Here is a 14,824-nt window from a genome sequence, read left to right on the forward strand (position 1 = left end):
CTTCGGGGGCATGAGTAGGGAAACACAAGTGTATTGTGTCTATGAAGGCCACTCAATTTCACCAGTAAATAATACAATGGCAAAATAATTTCAAAGAAGTCATATTTGTGCACTTCAGACAACCATTTAAAAGAGTTTGGCTACAGAGTTTCTTAATTCTTCTAAGTATTTCACTTTGCCGACAACCGGGGATCTACAATGCACTTTTTTAATACTGTTCTGCCATATCCTATAGAAAGCGTTTAGCAGCTGGTATTCGGAAACACAAAATCACTATGAAAACATCCCTGATAAACAAAAATAGAATTTAATAGCTCATTCAATTGAGTAGAAATGCTGCTGCTACTACCAAATCCCCTGTTGTAATTTAGCAGTGCTTATATGTCAGATTGTATTTTATTGCAGTTCTTCTTTAGACTACAAAATAAGTCTGTGCAAACATTAGGGAAAACACCTGACTGAAAGTTTTACTTTTCTAAGTGTAATCTGGCTGTGATAGTTTTTTTTTTGTTGTTCATTTCAGTATCACTGTGTCCCCCAGGTAGCCCTTTACCTCCCTGCATCATTTTGTCCACTATTCCCCTGTGTTCTCACTTGCTTTATAATGACCTAACAGTATAATGCAGTTAGCATCTGTTTTAAAAGTTGACTAATGATGCATGCTGACCATTTCTCAAACTGCAGGGAAGATAATTTGCCATTACAATGCTCTTCACAAGGTTCTTGTCACAGTGGTGTATGTATAATTTGGCTTGAAATATTGTTTCATAATCAGAATGAAGAAGATGAATCACTCATTCTAAGTGCTTTATTCATGAAGCATAAGGGAATGTATTGTTATATTATATTACGAAACTACACATTTTTCCCCTAGCATTCACCAGACTGGTATAAGAATGCAACAGACTACAGGAAATGAGCCTGGATAATGATAGAAGCATAGTAATAAAATATTTTTTGCTTTATTTGAGCAATTAAAGAATTGTTGTTTCTTGTGTTGAAAAATCTAAAGTCATTATACTTGAAAACAAGGTCTGACTGAATACAATGGAATATTCAGAAAAATGAGCAGAGTATTTGTAAAACAAATCATGCTTAGTCTCCATATTATCCTAGCAAACTATTTGGCCGAAGCTTTGCAAGCCTTGCAATTAAGCATACTATCAATTGGTTTGGTATATTCATCATGTGCTCTTTGTAGCATTCTTGGCCTATAATTAGCCCTAATGTTTAATGATTTTTTGCATTCATCCAGTATTCTAATTTGCAAAATTCATTACAGAAGAAAAAATATGTGTGCTGTAGCAGCCTGCTGCTACTTAACAACATCTGCATTTCACAATATATTACAGATCTCACTTCTCTTCTTCATTCTCTTCTGTCTTTTCTGCTGCCTGAGAGCTACTGATTGTGCCATGATGCATAAGAAAGCAATTTGTTTCTTAACTGGGAGAAAATGTATTTTCACATGAGGGCATGCCCAGTATATGATAAGCAATTCACTAAACTCTGTTCAAAGTATAGGGTGGTATAGGTGTGCAGTGGTTAACACTGCTGCTTCACAGTGTTTACATCTCTGTTTGGGTATCCTCTTTTTGTGTCTATGTGAATTCTGACGTGGTATCCCACATTCCAGAGAAAAGGTGAAAGGCAAGGTGATAATCCTTTAAATTGACCTTAGATGTGTGCTCAGTGTGAGTGTGTGTGTCCTGTAATGAACTGGTGTCTCATCCAAGAACAGTTCTCTGTGCTTTGCCTTTTGGATGATGGGAAAAACTAAAGCAACCCTAAATAGCATGAGTGAATAAGCAAACAGTGTACCATTTTTTTAGTTGGTAAATAAGGAAGTCTGACTGGATAAAGCACATTTTCTGGTTCATCTGTGAATTCTCATGGGTCTACTCATCTCAGATTACACTCAGTACAAGTGACCATATGTTTAACAAACAAGAGTGCAGGGGCTTGAGACACAGCTGCTGAAGTTCTTGGCTAGTCCGCCTGCATGCTACTAACCTAGTTGCTAGGCAATGAAGAGCACTCAAAAAGTGCACAGTCACCCTCTGCTGTGCACATCTTTGGCAGACACTATTGGGGGACATGCAATCAAACACTGAGGAAATGCAATCACACATCATTAGAAACAACTACTTCACAGACCATAGCCTTATTCCAGTGTGCCCAGCTGCCACGCCGCTTGTGTCCTGGGTGAAAGAGGTGAAGAAGCTACTAGGTGTCATGTAGTGAGGCAAAAGACCTTAGTACATGTGCACACACACACACACACACACACACACACACACACACACACACACACACACACACACACACACACACACACACACACACACACACACACACACACACACACACACACACACACACACACACACACACACACACACACACACACACACACACACACACACAGACTAGTATAAGGTATCAGTCATATTACGCAGTATACATTGTTCTCAAAAGTTCCAAAATGGAGATCCTGCTGGTCACAAGTAGGGATGGGTATTAGATACTGTTGTGGGGTGTCATTTCCATTATGTATTTAGAGAGCAAAGTTATTACTGCTGTGTATCTGTTTCTCTAGCAATAGAAATTCATCTCCTACTCTCCCTCACATAATTCAATTCCAGCTTATAGAAATACATGCAAAATGTAACAAGTTGCCTGTGTCGAACTAATAATGTCAACCATGCCGCAGTCATGCTGGAGTAATTTCTAAACTTACTTCTGCACCTTCGTAGACAGATCTTCCCTTGCCTGGCATTCATGTATGCAGGTACAGAGCACTTCCATACATGTGACTACCAACGTTGCCATCCTGAACTTACCAATACATAGGAGATTGTCTTATTTCCCATGTTTTACTGAGCTGCATAGTGCTGTATGTGTCTCAGTGAGTAAGACAAATTTACATTCAGCAAACTGCATGACAACTCCATTTTCCAAAGTATAAAAGCTTCATTATACTAAAAATGGTACAAGAACATGGTGAACAGATGATAATTTAGTAAAGAATAAAAATATACAAACTAAATAAGATTAAAGAATATCAGTTTGACAAATACTATGAACATGCATAAACTAACAGGAGAAAATTGGATTACAGGAGATCTGAAGTCCTGCCAGGATGGACACACAGGCACAGCACCCCAACCCAATGGATTATGGCTATTGTGGCTATTTGAATCCTTCCCTGCCCTAACCTTCCCACAGAGGGGCATGTCCATCTTCATGTGTCGTCTCCATCAGACACCATAGCTGCTAAATGAGCCCAGCTTTGCTGGACCATATACAGAATTTTATTCCTTTTTACCATCAGAGATGGCTGACAAGTAAAATTCATGAATTAAAGATTGATGCCCTGATTCAAGCTGCACTACATTTGTTGGTACTGTGTTCTCTTCAAAACATTGATTAGGGTAGTGTTTCAAGTGGTATATTTAGTTAGAGGGGGTATGGGGGGTGAATCCACCCACATGGCTGGTTTTGGTTTTCTGTCATTTCCATATGCGTTTCAGATGGTTACTTACCTGGAGTGAAGAGTCAGTGTTCCGGGAAGTCTGTGTTTTACTGCTGCCTGTATTTTCATCTCGGTGAAATGGGTTTCAGGTAAGTGGCATTTTTCATGTAATGTAGACCCTCAAGAACACATGGGATGGGATGCTTACCATCCTGTCCTGGAGGTCTTAACTCGTTTATGTGGGGAGGAGATCTATGCCTTATTAGGTAAAAACAATAGGAGAAAAGGTTTTGAGAACCTTACATTTGATGAAAGGAGAGCGTTATCAGTACTACCTAATGATTTTTCCACAGTTATAAGACCTGTGGACAAGGGTGGCACTGTGGTGGTTATGTATAGGTTGTACTATTTTACTTCTATTAATAAGATGCTCCAAGATGCTAATACATATAAAGTGATTGATTTGAAGATGACAAAATGTATAGAGCAAGAGCTGCTGAGGTCCTTATGTGTATATGTAGACATGGGTCTTATGACCAAGGAGTTGTTTCGATACTTTTTGGTGGACAAACCACTGTTTTTTTTTTTTAATGGTTTGCCTAAGGTACATAAAGACACATTTAAACCACTATTTAGACTGATAGTTGCAGGGGCTAGGTAGCTCATAGGGCCTATTTTGATTTACTTAGAGAAATAACTCCGTCCTGTGGTTGAGCAATGTCAATCAGTATTGCATGATACTAAGCAGTTTCTACCGGATCTTCATTTATCTCTAAGGAATGATGTTGATGTTCCTTTTTTATTGCTAGTTACATTAGACATAACTTCGCTATTCACTGTAATCGATAATGCGGAGGGGATAGGGATAGCGAGGAGAGTTCTTTTCAGCAGAGTGATTTATGATTTTCATCATATAGACTTTTTATGTTATTTTCTGGAGTTATTACTAGAGTATAATGTTTTTGGTTTTGAAGGGTGATATTATAGACAGGTTTCAAGTGTAGCTATGGGCACATCTTGTGGCAATAGTTATGCCAATTTAATGATGGTGGGATGCGAAGAGGAACATGTATGTGCTGCCCCTCATAAGGAATAGGAATTTATAGAGTTTTATCATTGGTTTGTTGACAACTTGTTTCTGCTGTGGATAGGGAATGAGTCACAACTTTCAACATTGGTGCATTATGTGAGTAGCAGTAACCCTTTTTGAAGTTTACAGTTAGATACTCTTTCAACCAAATAGAACTTTTAGATATTCAGATTTGTAAGGATGAATATGGCAAGATCCAAACTAGGTTGTTTAGGAAAGAATGTTTTTACACTATTTATGTACAGTACATTGTAACAGTATGCAACCTAAACACATTTTTAAGATTATGCTTAAGGGGCAAACCATTAGGACTAGCAGATTAACTGCAAGTGATGGTGATTTTGATTGAGGGCTAGAGCAGGTGAAAACTGAGTTCCGTTTGAGAGGATATAAGGCTAGTGATATACAGATGATGCAGAATATGGTAAGGCAGAGCAGGGATGCCCATGGGAAACCTTAATTTTTTTCTCCACCACCAGTGAAAGAAGTTGACAGAAAGAAATCCCAGGATATGATTTTTACTCTAACCTACTCTAGCAATGATTCTCAACTCAAGAATATAGTTGGTAAATATTGGCACATATTACAGGCTGACCCAAAGATAGCAGCATTGGTGGGATGTAGACCTAGATCTGGGTATAGGAATAAGAAGTCCCTGAAATATAGATTATGCTATCCTAAGAGCTTGAGTAGTCTGGAGACATCGGGGTGATGGTAAGGGTACAAGAAGATGTAAAGGATGTCCACATTGTGCCTATGTTGAGGAAACTAATGTTTTTATACATACGTTAACTTGCCAGATGTATCAGCTTGCAGCCTCTGCTGATTGTAATACTAAGAACTTACTTTTACGTTTTTGGTTCTTGAAGTTATACATGAGGGTGATAGAAAGGGAGGCATAGTTAATAGAAGTGAGGAAGTAGGATTGAGATGGATTTTGAGACTTAGAGCATATTGGGGCTTAGGTCTCAATGACTACATTTCCATTAAACCAGACTTTAAAGCTCATACGTTGAGGAAATAATGTTTTTATATATGTTTTTATACATGTTTTTATATACGTCTTTCTATTTGTTGCATTCCTGCATCTTGAAATATATGCTGATTTGTTTTTTGTAATGCATTTATGTGATGTGAATATGCAGCACTCTTGAGATAGGTGGAGTGTTAGTTAACTATCATTTAATTTGTTGCCTAGAGATAGGAGATGCATTTGCATTTATTGGCTGATAGAGTGTTTCAGGATGATATATAATACCTGTGTTTTTGTTTGCTGAATGTGATCTGATGAAGCATCTATCTAGTGATCCTGGCTGTATTTCTACTTTTGTATTTTGCACATTACATAGTTTTGATTTTTGGTATACTACTGAGCAGTTACTTGGCAAGGGTTTTTGTGTTTTTTGTATGAATAACATCAGTTAATTAGTGGGAGGAACTGCTCTTTTATTTAGAGAGAGCTCTATTTAGCTGAAGTATGTTTGGTAGCCTGTTTGCTGTACTGTGCCTGAATATTGCTGATCTTTGGCTGCATTTTATTTTTCCCTCCCATCTGCTGAATTGTGCTCTGTCCTTAAATTTGGTGGCTTTTGTGTTGCCAGCCCCTACTATAAATCTGATTTTGGACACTCCTTCCAGTCCCATCTCATCAGCTCATTCTACTGAGTGCAGAGAGATCATTTGGGAAGGCCGCTCTCAACCTTCCATCTCCAAATTGAGGAACACTTGCCTTCACAATGTGGAACAAATGGGCAAAATGTGGAACACATAGTAAGGGTTTGCTAACAGCTTCAACTATGAAGGTCATATGATGGTTAAAATATGCTGGTTTTACTTATAAAGAAGATCCTTTAATGAATTAATATGATTAATTTCTATTTACCATGGATTTCACTTAAAAAAATTCTTAACACTGAATGTGTGACAGACCCTTTCAATGTGGAACGTTGAGGAACTTCGAGGAACATGAACTTTTTAAGACTCCAAATGAGGTACGTTCCTCATAATGCGGCACACTTGAGAGGTATGGAAGGCCCACCCCTTTCTCAACCCTTAATTATCTTCTGTTTCCTCCCTTCTCACTTAATCTAGAAAAATGCACTGCATTCAGCTACTTTTACTATATTTGTGTTTCTTCCTACTTTATTACTTTATTTTGCTTTGCTCCATTTATTCTTCTGCATATATTACTGCTTGTTAGTAGCTTGATTAAATTGTAACTGTTATTCTAAGCATTTTGGTTTAAGCACTTGGGCTTCAGGTCAGTTGTTTTACATTAGGAAGGTTTGTGGTCTACACTCTTGTAGCAGGAGAGGTAGCTTATATCCTTCTATGTTGGGAATTGCTGGTTGAAGGCTTAGTGTGTCGGTTATTTTAAAAAGTGTCTTAGTTCTGGTTTAGCACTTGGGCTTCAGGACAGTTATTTTACATTAAGAAAGTTTGTGGTCTATCTTAGCAGACAGATTAAATAATATTCTTTCAATATGAATTCATGAAGACCAAACCAGGTTTATCAAAAACAAAATGGTACAAGACAATGTAATTAGCTTACTGCATTTTATAGACTTAGCAATCAAGAAACAAATGAGCTTTCTATTTTAAGCCTTGATATAGATAAAGCTTTCAACTCCCTAAGGTGGCCATATCTGTTTAAAGCTCTGCAAAAATACAATTTCTCCCAAAACTTTATAGGATTAATTAAAAAATTATACAAAAAGTCCATAGCCTATGTAACAATTGCATTTTATCTATCTAGCATATAGAAATTATTAAGAGGCACTAAACAGGGGTGCCCCCTATTCCCATTACTTTTTGCCCTGGCTATTGAGCCGCCTGCAAATTCTATTTGAAATAATGACAGTGTTAAAGGATATAAAGTTTCAGACAAATTATCTCCCAAGATACAACTGTTTTATGATGACCTACTAATAACCTCTAATGATATTGAAAATTCAATAGATCACCTATTACATAATCTAGACTTCTTTGCAAACATCTCTGGCCTAAAATTTATTCACAACAAAACTCAGGCACGTCTAGTGAATAAAAATGTTACTATGAAACTTAGATCAAAAAGAGACATAAACTGCAAAGGTATGCATATTAAATCTCTAGGTATTATCATTATTGAATCTAATTATAAAAAAAAAATCACTCACATCTAATTGCCAACAACTTATAAACTGAATTATAGGTCTAACTGACAGTTGGAACAGACTCTTCTTCACATATAAAGACAGACTAACTTTAATTAAAATGATACTGTTAGCTAAAATCGTATTTATTGGCCAAGCTCTAATAATCCCCCCACCTGTCAAAATTAAACAGAAAAGTAATAATTTATTACTCAACTTCCTTTGGTATCCAAAAAAAAATCAAGAATTTCTCTTCTCTGGCACAGCACTAGCTGGGATGAAGGAGGTATAGGGTTTCCAAATAATGAGTTTTATTTAAACTCTGCATTTATTAACATAGTGTTGCTTTAGAATAATAGTTCTTATACATCACATTGGAAATCAATACATGAAACCTTACTTCTTAATAGTAATAGGACATTGCTTGAACCATATCCTCAAATACATACAAACATCTTTATATGGATTTTAAAAAGTTAATTCAAATTGAAAGTTCAAAACTTGTTCTTACACTTCTTACAAACCAAATATTGCTGTTGTTTAAAAAGCTTGTTTTCTAATCAATTAATTAAGAATTTATTAATAATTATGTTTCCTATTGCCTACACAAAATAATGTTTGATATATTTTCATACTCAGAAAATGTTAGCATTTAAGAAGGGTGACCTATTATATTGGAATCAATTTCTCTCAGCTAATAAAATAAGTTCTGCAGACTATTTGATCAGCAGATATAATTTGCAAAATTGCAATTGGCTGGACATCCAAACTTGTAAGGATTTTATACATCCTAAGCTCATACTCTCATTAGAGGCATACAATATGTGTAACTTAAAAATCTTGGATTTTATCTCAACTATTAATAATAGCTCACCCAAGAACACGTCATACATATCTGTTATTTATAAAATTATCAGAAATGATTTTATCAAAACAAATGTTTCTTTTTGGAATTATTCAAGTGAAGTTAATAAACAAGTATTCTCAGAAAAAGATAAAATAACTTTGTATGCAGTTGGTGAAGGAATCCACATCTTCCCTATTCTGGTGTATATACACATGGAAATTTTTACATAGATGTTTTTTCACCCCACATAGACTAGCAATAATATAAAAGAAAGATGAAATGAAATGTTAGCAATGTGGACACCCTGATACTGACTGGATATGTATGGTTGTTAATTGCAAAATAATTTACCCATTTGGTTAGACTTTAAATAACTTTGTAATGCTCTATGGAATGACAACTATATAATTTCTGACTCCCTTATCCTTTCCAATGTTTCTGTTCCTGAAGTCATTCCTAAAACCAAACATTTTACTATGGTCTATCCTCTCTATAGCAAGGACAATTGTTACTAAAAATTGGAAATCCCAATCTACTCCTGCCCTTTAAAGCTGAGTGTATTCATCTTGTGAAATACACTTGTAAGGATAAGATTGCTACTATAAAAGCAAGGACTAACAACATAACTCATCATTTAATTGCTTGGACATAATTGTCTAATCTGTTAGAGAAATATTAAGTGTTCTCATATATATATTGAATTTTTAATTGTTATGGACATTGGATATAGTTTGTTTTTTTCTTGTTATTATACTAAGTTATTGTGCTATAAAACTGAGTGGTCTACACTCTTGTGAGAGGAGAGGGTAGCTTCTGTCCTTCTGAGCTGGGAATTGCTGGTTGAAAGCTTATTGTACCTGCTTTGTAGAACTTTTTTTTCTGAAATTGGTGTACTTCATTTGCTGTACCATAGACTAGATGCAGACCTGCTAAATGTAGCTATGTTCATATAACTTGGGCACTAAACCATACCATCTTTTGATGGAGAGGGTTCACCTGCATCCTAGTGGTAGGAGTGTGTAGTTAGAACTTGTCTGATTGAAGATTGCTGGAACAGGGCCCAGTTTTGAGCTTTTAATTGGTTAATTTGTTTAAATAAGTTTGCTCTCATTTGCTACATAAGCAATTCCAAGACATCTGCTGATCTCTCCAAAACTTAAGTAGAATTTTTCATTGCTTGTTGCACTTTTGAACAGCATTTTTTACCACATCGCTGCTTTTTTGAACTTTTTTTAAATTATTGCACTTGGTTTACTAGAGCATAGACTAGATTCAGACCTGTTGAATCTAGTTCTGTTTGTATAACTTGAGCAGTAAACCAGGTCATCTTTTGCTGGAGAAGGTTCCTCTGCACCATAGTGGCAGGAATGTGCAGTTAGAACTCATCTGATTGAAGGTTGCTAGAACATGGCTCAGTTTTGAGCTTTTTTATTGGTTAATTTGTTAAAACAGTTTGTTCTCATTTGCTACATAAGCAAATGCAAGCCATCTGCTATCTGCAAAATTTAAGTAGAATTGTTCACTGCATATTGCACTTTATGAACTGCATTGTTGCCATATCACTGCTTATTTGAACTGTTTTTTTTTTTTGTTCTGAAATTGTTGCACTTTTTTTGCTGTAGCATAGACTAGACTCAAACCTGCCAAATCTGTATCTGTTTGCATAATTTGAGCACTAAAACCAGGCAATCTTTTGCTGGAGAGGGTTCCCCTGCACCCTAATGGCAGAAATGTGTAGTTAGAACTCATCTGATTGAAGGTTGCTGGAACAGGGCTCAGTTTGAGCTTTTTTATTAGATAATTTGTTTAGATAAGTTTGTGCTCGTTTGCTACATAGCACCATGTTTGTGCACTGCAGACTGCCGCTCAGCATTGGGCAGCACTGGTGATTATAGCCACAAACACTTTTGCCTGCAAATTTTCCCTTAGTACTTAGCTGGTGCTAGATCCGTGAGTTCTTGTGATTGTCCCTCATAGGACAATCAGGTTGTCAGCATGCAAACCTCACCTCCTGCACCTACCAAACCAACAACACATAAACCTACATATGCAGAAGTCCTTACAAGAAGCTTACCTAAACATCAAAGACCTCTCAAAGACAAACATAAGCAGGCACCACATAATACATTCTTTGCAGAATATAGTGCACATAATATATCACACACCAGTGTCTCACCAGTCAAGCCCCTAAGGCATAACATTAAAACAAACATCTTAGTCGTAGGTGACATAATTGTAAGACACACAGATGTCCCTCTCACAGGCTGGATAAGGAAAAGGTCACGGTCAGCTGTTTGTCAGGAGCCAGGATCTGCCACATCACACACACTCAAGTCTCTTCAAAACAGGCACTGTTATGACTCTGTCATAGTGAAAGAATGACTTCAGACATACCTCACTAGACTATATGAAGAGAGACATGACTGAGTTCTCAGATTATGTGTCTCAGGCAGGTATGTCCCTAGCCTTAAGCAGCATTTTACCTTCACCTAGGATGATACCTCAATACAAACAATAAATGATTGACTTCAACAATTGACATAGTTTCTGGTGTCATTCAAAGGGGATCCAGTAGCTGTCAGCCTGGGATGACACGGTCAACAGACCTCGATGCTTTGCCAGAGATAGTCTTCATGTGTCACCCTAGGATCTTGGTTACTGGCTAAGGCTCTTGCCATCCCCATAGTGCCTTTTTTAGGCAATATCACAAGAACAAAATTCCTGATGTAAAAATACCCTTTAAAAACCTCAGGGTTAAGCTGCTAAACAATAGGAGTCTAAACTGGAAACTGCACTCACTGGAAGCAGTCCTTACCCTGGAAGATGCTGACATTTATGCAGTCACTGAGACCTGGTTTAAGGCTGTGGAGAGCACCCCAGCTATACCAGGTTACATTTCCTTCCACACATTCAGACCACAAACTGAAGGCATGAGAACTAAAGGAGGTGGTGTATCAATATCCATTAAAGATAAATACACCTCTAGACTGGTTAAACAGGATGATTCCCTTTAATTACTTCAGGTGCAATTGATTGTAGGTAAGACCTCTCTTCAGGTCATTGCCAGCTATAGGACCCCCTCCATGAATCAGGACATCCAGTCACCCTACTTGGAACTACTTGAGTTAATCAAGATACAACCAAACACCCTGATTTTGGGTGACTTTAATTACCTATCCATAGACTGGGTAAATTATAAGTGTTCTAACTCACTTTCACAAATGTTCCTAGACTTCATTAACTTCAATGCCCTGGACCAGTTGGTTGACACACACACACAAGTGCCTCAAACATCCTGGACCTGGTACTCACCAACATGGGAGACCACTGCACCACCCCTAATGTGGGGTCATCCCCGGTGAGAATGGACCACAGATCAGTCTCGCTAGAAGTAAATATAACACAATGTCCCCTCCCCCTTAGCAAAACTAGACTAAAAATATTCTCCAAGGCCAATTACAACTTTTTATGTGATGGAATAAATAGCTTCATAGACCCTTCCCCCACTGATTGAACAGACACATATGCTGAGTTATACAACAATGCTTTATACAAGCACCTGTACAATTGTATTGACTTTGCCGTACCCGATAGAACAAAAGCAAGATATTCAAGGAAAAACAAACCTGCCTGGTGGACAACTGCTATTAATAGGCTATAAAATTGGAGAAAGAAATTGCTGTCTAAGTGCAGGAAGGAATAGTCTCAGAACTGGAAACAGTCCCTCCTCAACTTAAACAAGCAAATAAGACCCCTAGTCAAGTCCTTCAAAGCTACCTATGAATCCAAATTAGCTTCCCTAACTAAGGATAACCAGAAGGTATTCTTTAGTTACATCCATAACCTCAAAGCTAAGGCCCAGATTTGCGCTAAACTAATTGGTAATGGTACTACATATATAAAACCTGTGGATATAGCAAACCTGCTGGCTGACAGGTTCAGTAAAAACTTCATTCCCCTGTCCCTGCCACATACACCCCAAAGAATCCCAAACACCTGTCCCCCACCTATTATCTCTGAGGAGCAGGTCTTAAGTGCCCTCTCCAAGGTCAAAAACACAGCCTCTATGGGACCATACAACATCCCAGGCTGTGCTCTACATGGGTTAAAGCAGGAATTAGCATCACCACTGAGCACTCTTTTCAATCACAACCTAAGCACTGGCTTCATCCCAGTGGAATGGAAAACAGCTACAGTCATCCCTTTGCACAAAGGGGGTACATCCATGGACCCAAGGAACTATAGACCCATTAGCCTGGCCAGCCTTATCTGCAAAACAATGGAAAGATTCATCATGGACCTTATTAACAAAGTAATAGGAAATCTCCAAATGCTTGACCCCACCTAATTTGGCTTTATCAAAGGGAGATCATGCCTGTTAGACTTGGTGAACATTTTTGAGACAGTCACCAAAGCCTTAGGCAAGGGATATCTGTGCATACAGCCTACCTAGACTCAGCCAAGGCCTTTGACACAATCCCCCACTCAGGCATCATTGATAAACTCAGCCAGCTGGGTATCAACCCATATACTGTCAGGTGGGTTGCAAACTGGCTCACTGATAGAACTCATACGGTCAAAATAGGGGACTCCACCTCCTCCAGCAGACCAGTAACCAGTGGTGTTCCACAGGGATCGGTTCAGGGACCCCTACTGTTCAGAATCTACTTCTCTGAAGTGCAGGCTAAAACTAAAGGACTGTGGCTGACAAAGTTTGCTGATGACTGTGAACTAGGAGTGATCAGTGAAACCCCTAGAGATATCAACATCCTGTAAGAAGGTCTTACACAGACTAATGACTGGTGCCAAAGGTATGGTTTTAAACTTAATGCAAAAAATGTATTATCATCCCCTTCAGCAAGTGTGATGTTCATGCAAACTACCACATCAGTAGCAATATAGAATGCACACAGTCAGTGGTGGGACATCTGGGAGACAGGTTGACAGTAACCATAACTTCAATTACCTTGTCTCCACAATGGTAAGATGGACATTACATGTTGCTTATCTCATAAGTAAGGGCATTGCCTCCAGGAAAAAAAGAGGTTATAAGCCCCCTGTACTATTCCCTCATCAGGCCAATAATAGAGTACAAAACTTCCTTTGGTATGTTCCTTTCCAAACACCTGCAGCAACTGGAGAGACAACAAAGGCTCCTTATGAAGTTTAATCAGGATTTTGAAGATCTGTCTAATGCAGACAGACTGAAACCATTGTCACTTTACTCTGTGTCATACAGACTGCTCAGAGGCGACTTGTGCCTTGCATATAGAGCAATCTTTGACCCAGTTTTGATGGAAATACTGCACATTCACAAATCAAATAGCACACAGGTCAAAGGACCATAACTTGGTATGGAACATCAACAGAACTTGCTGTAGAGACAGATTTGTCTCACAGAAGTTGCCCCACCTTTGGATTAAGCTTCCTATTCATGTTAAACTAAGATCCTCATTATCCCTATTTAATTGCAGTTTGAATGATTGGATGGGTAACTGGAAATACACCCCGGGGATTCCACCTGTGTCCCTCTTGGACAGGGGCAATAGGTGCTGATTTTAGTGTCTGCTTGAACCAGAAATCCTTGGGAACAGGGGTTGAACTTGGCTAGGCTTGTAAGGGCCCTGGGGCTGTTAGCCTAGTAATCTCCTATGATATATATATATATATATATATATATATATATATATATATATATATATATATATATATATATATATATATATATATATATATATATATATATATATATATATATATATTTATATATATTACTATTGATATCCCAAAACTGCATATGTTGACCTGTCTCATGGTCGATCCAAAATGTGGACTATGGAACAGTGAAAAAGCGGCCAAGTCAAAACTGAATACATCAACACCAGTAGTTGGATGTATTCGATATAGCAGGAGGTGAAATCAGTCACCCATGCTATATTTATACCAACCCCATGGTTGCATTAAACAAGAGAATCATTGATGGTGCACATTTATAAATCACACCAGCAGTGACTTCTTACTGAAAACATCGCTCATTGTTGTGATCTGTGATCTTCAGCTTTTTTTCTTCAGGCTGCTAACACTCAATGAATTTCACTTTGACCACCTGTAGAGGAGTTATAAGATGAGAGTGACTGTTAATGAAGGAAGAGGCAGAAGGACAGGCAGTATTCAAAACCATATGGGAATTAATAGCAGAATATGTATTTACACAAAAGTAATGGTTAACACACAACAGATCACTGGAGAAGAGGGAGGAAGCAGAAACACAGGAAAAG

At 37.8% G+C, this 14,824-nt stretch overlaps 1 protein-coding gene across 1 annotated transcript in view; it reads right to left on the reverse strand.

The window, feature by feature from the left end:
* LOC122814249 (triadin-like) overlaps window positions 1-14,824 on the reverse strand; it is a 674,993-nt gene that overhangs the window by 575,218 nt on the left and 84,951 nt on the right. The gene's annotated exons all lie outside the window — the stretch shown is intronic.

The sequence above is a fragment of the Protopterus annectens genome, chromosome 1.part1 (genome assembly GCF_019279795.1).
Source record: "Protopterus annectens isolate FY-2018-M chromosome 1.part1, PAN1.0, whole genome shotgun sequence".
Classification (NCBI taxonomy): Eukaryota; Metazoa; Chordata; order Ceratodontiformes; family Protopteridae; genus Protopterus; species Protopterus annectens.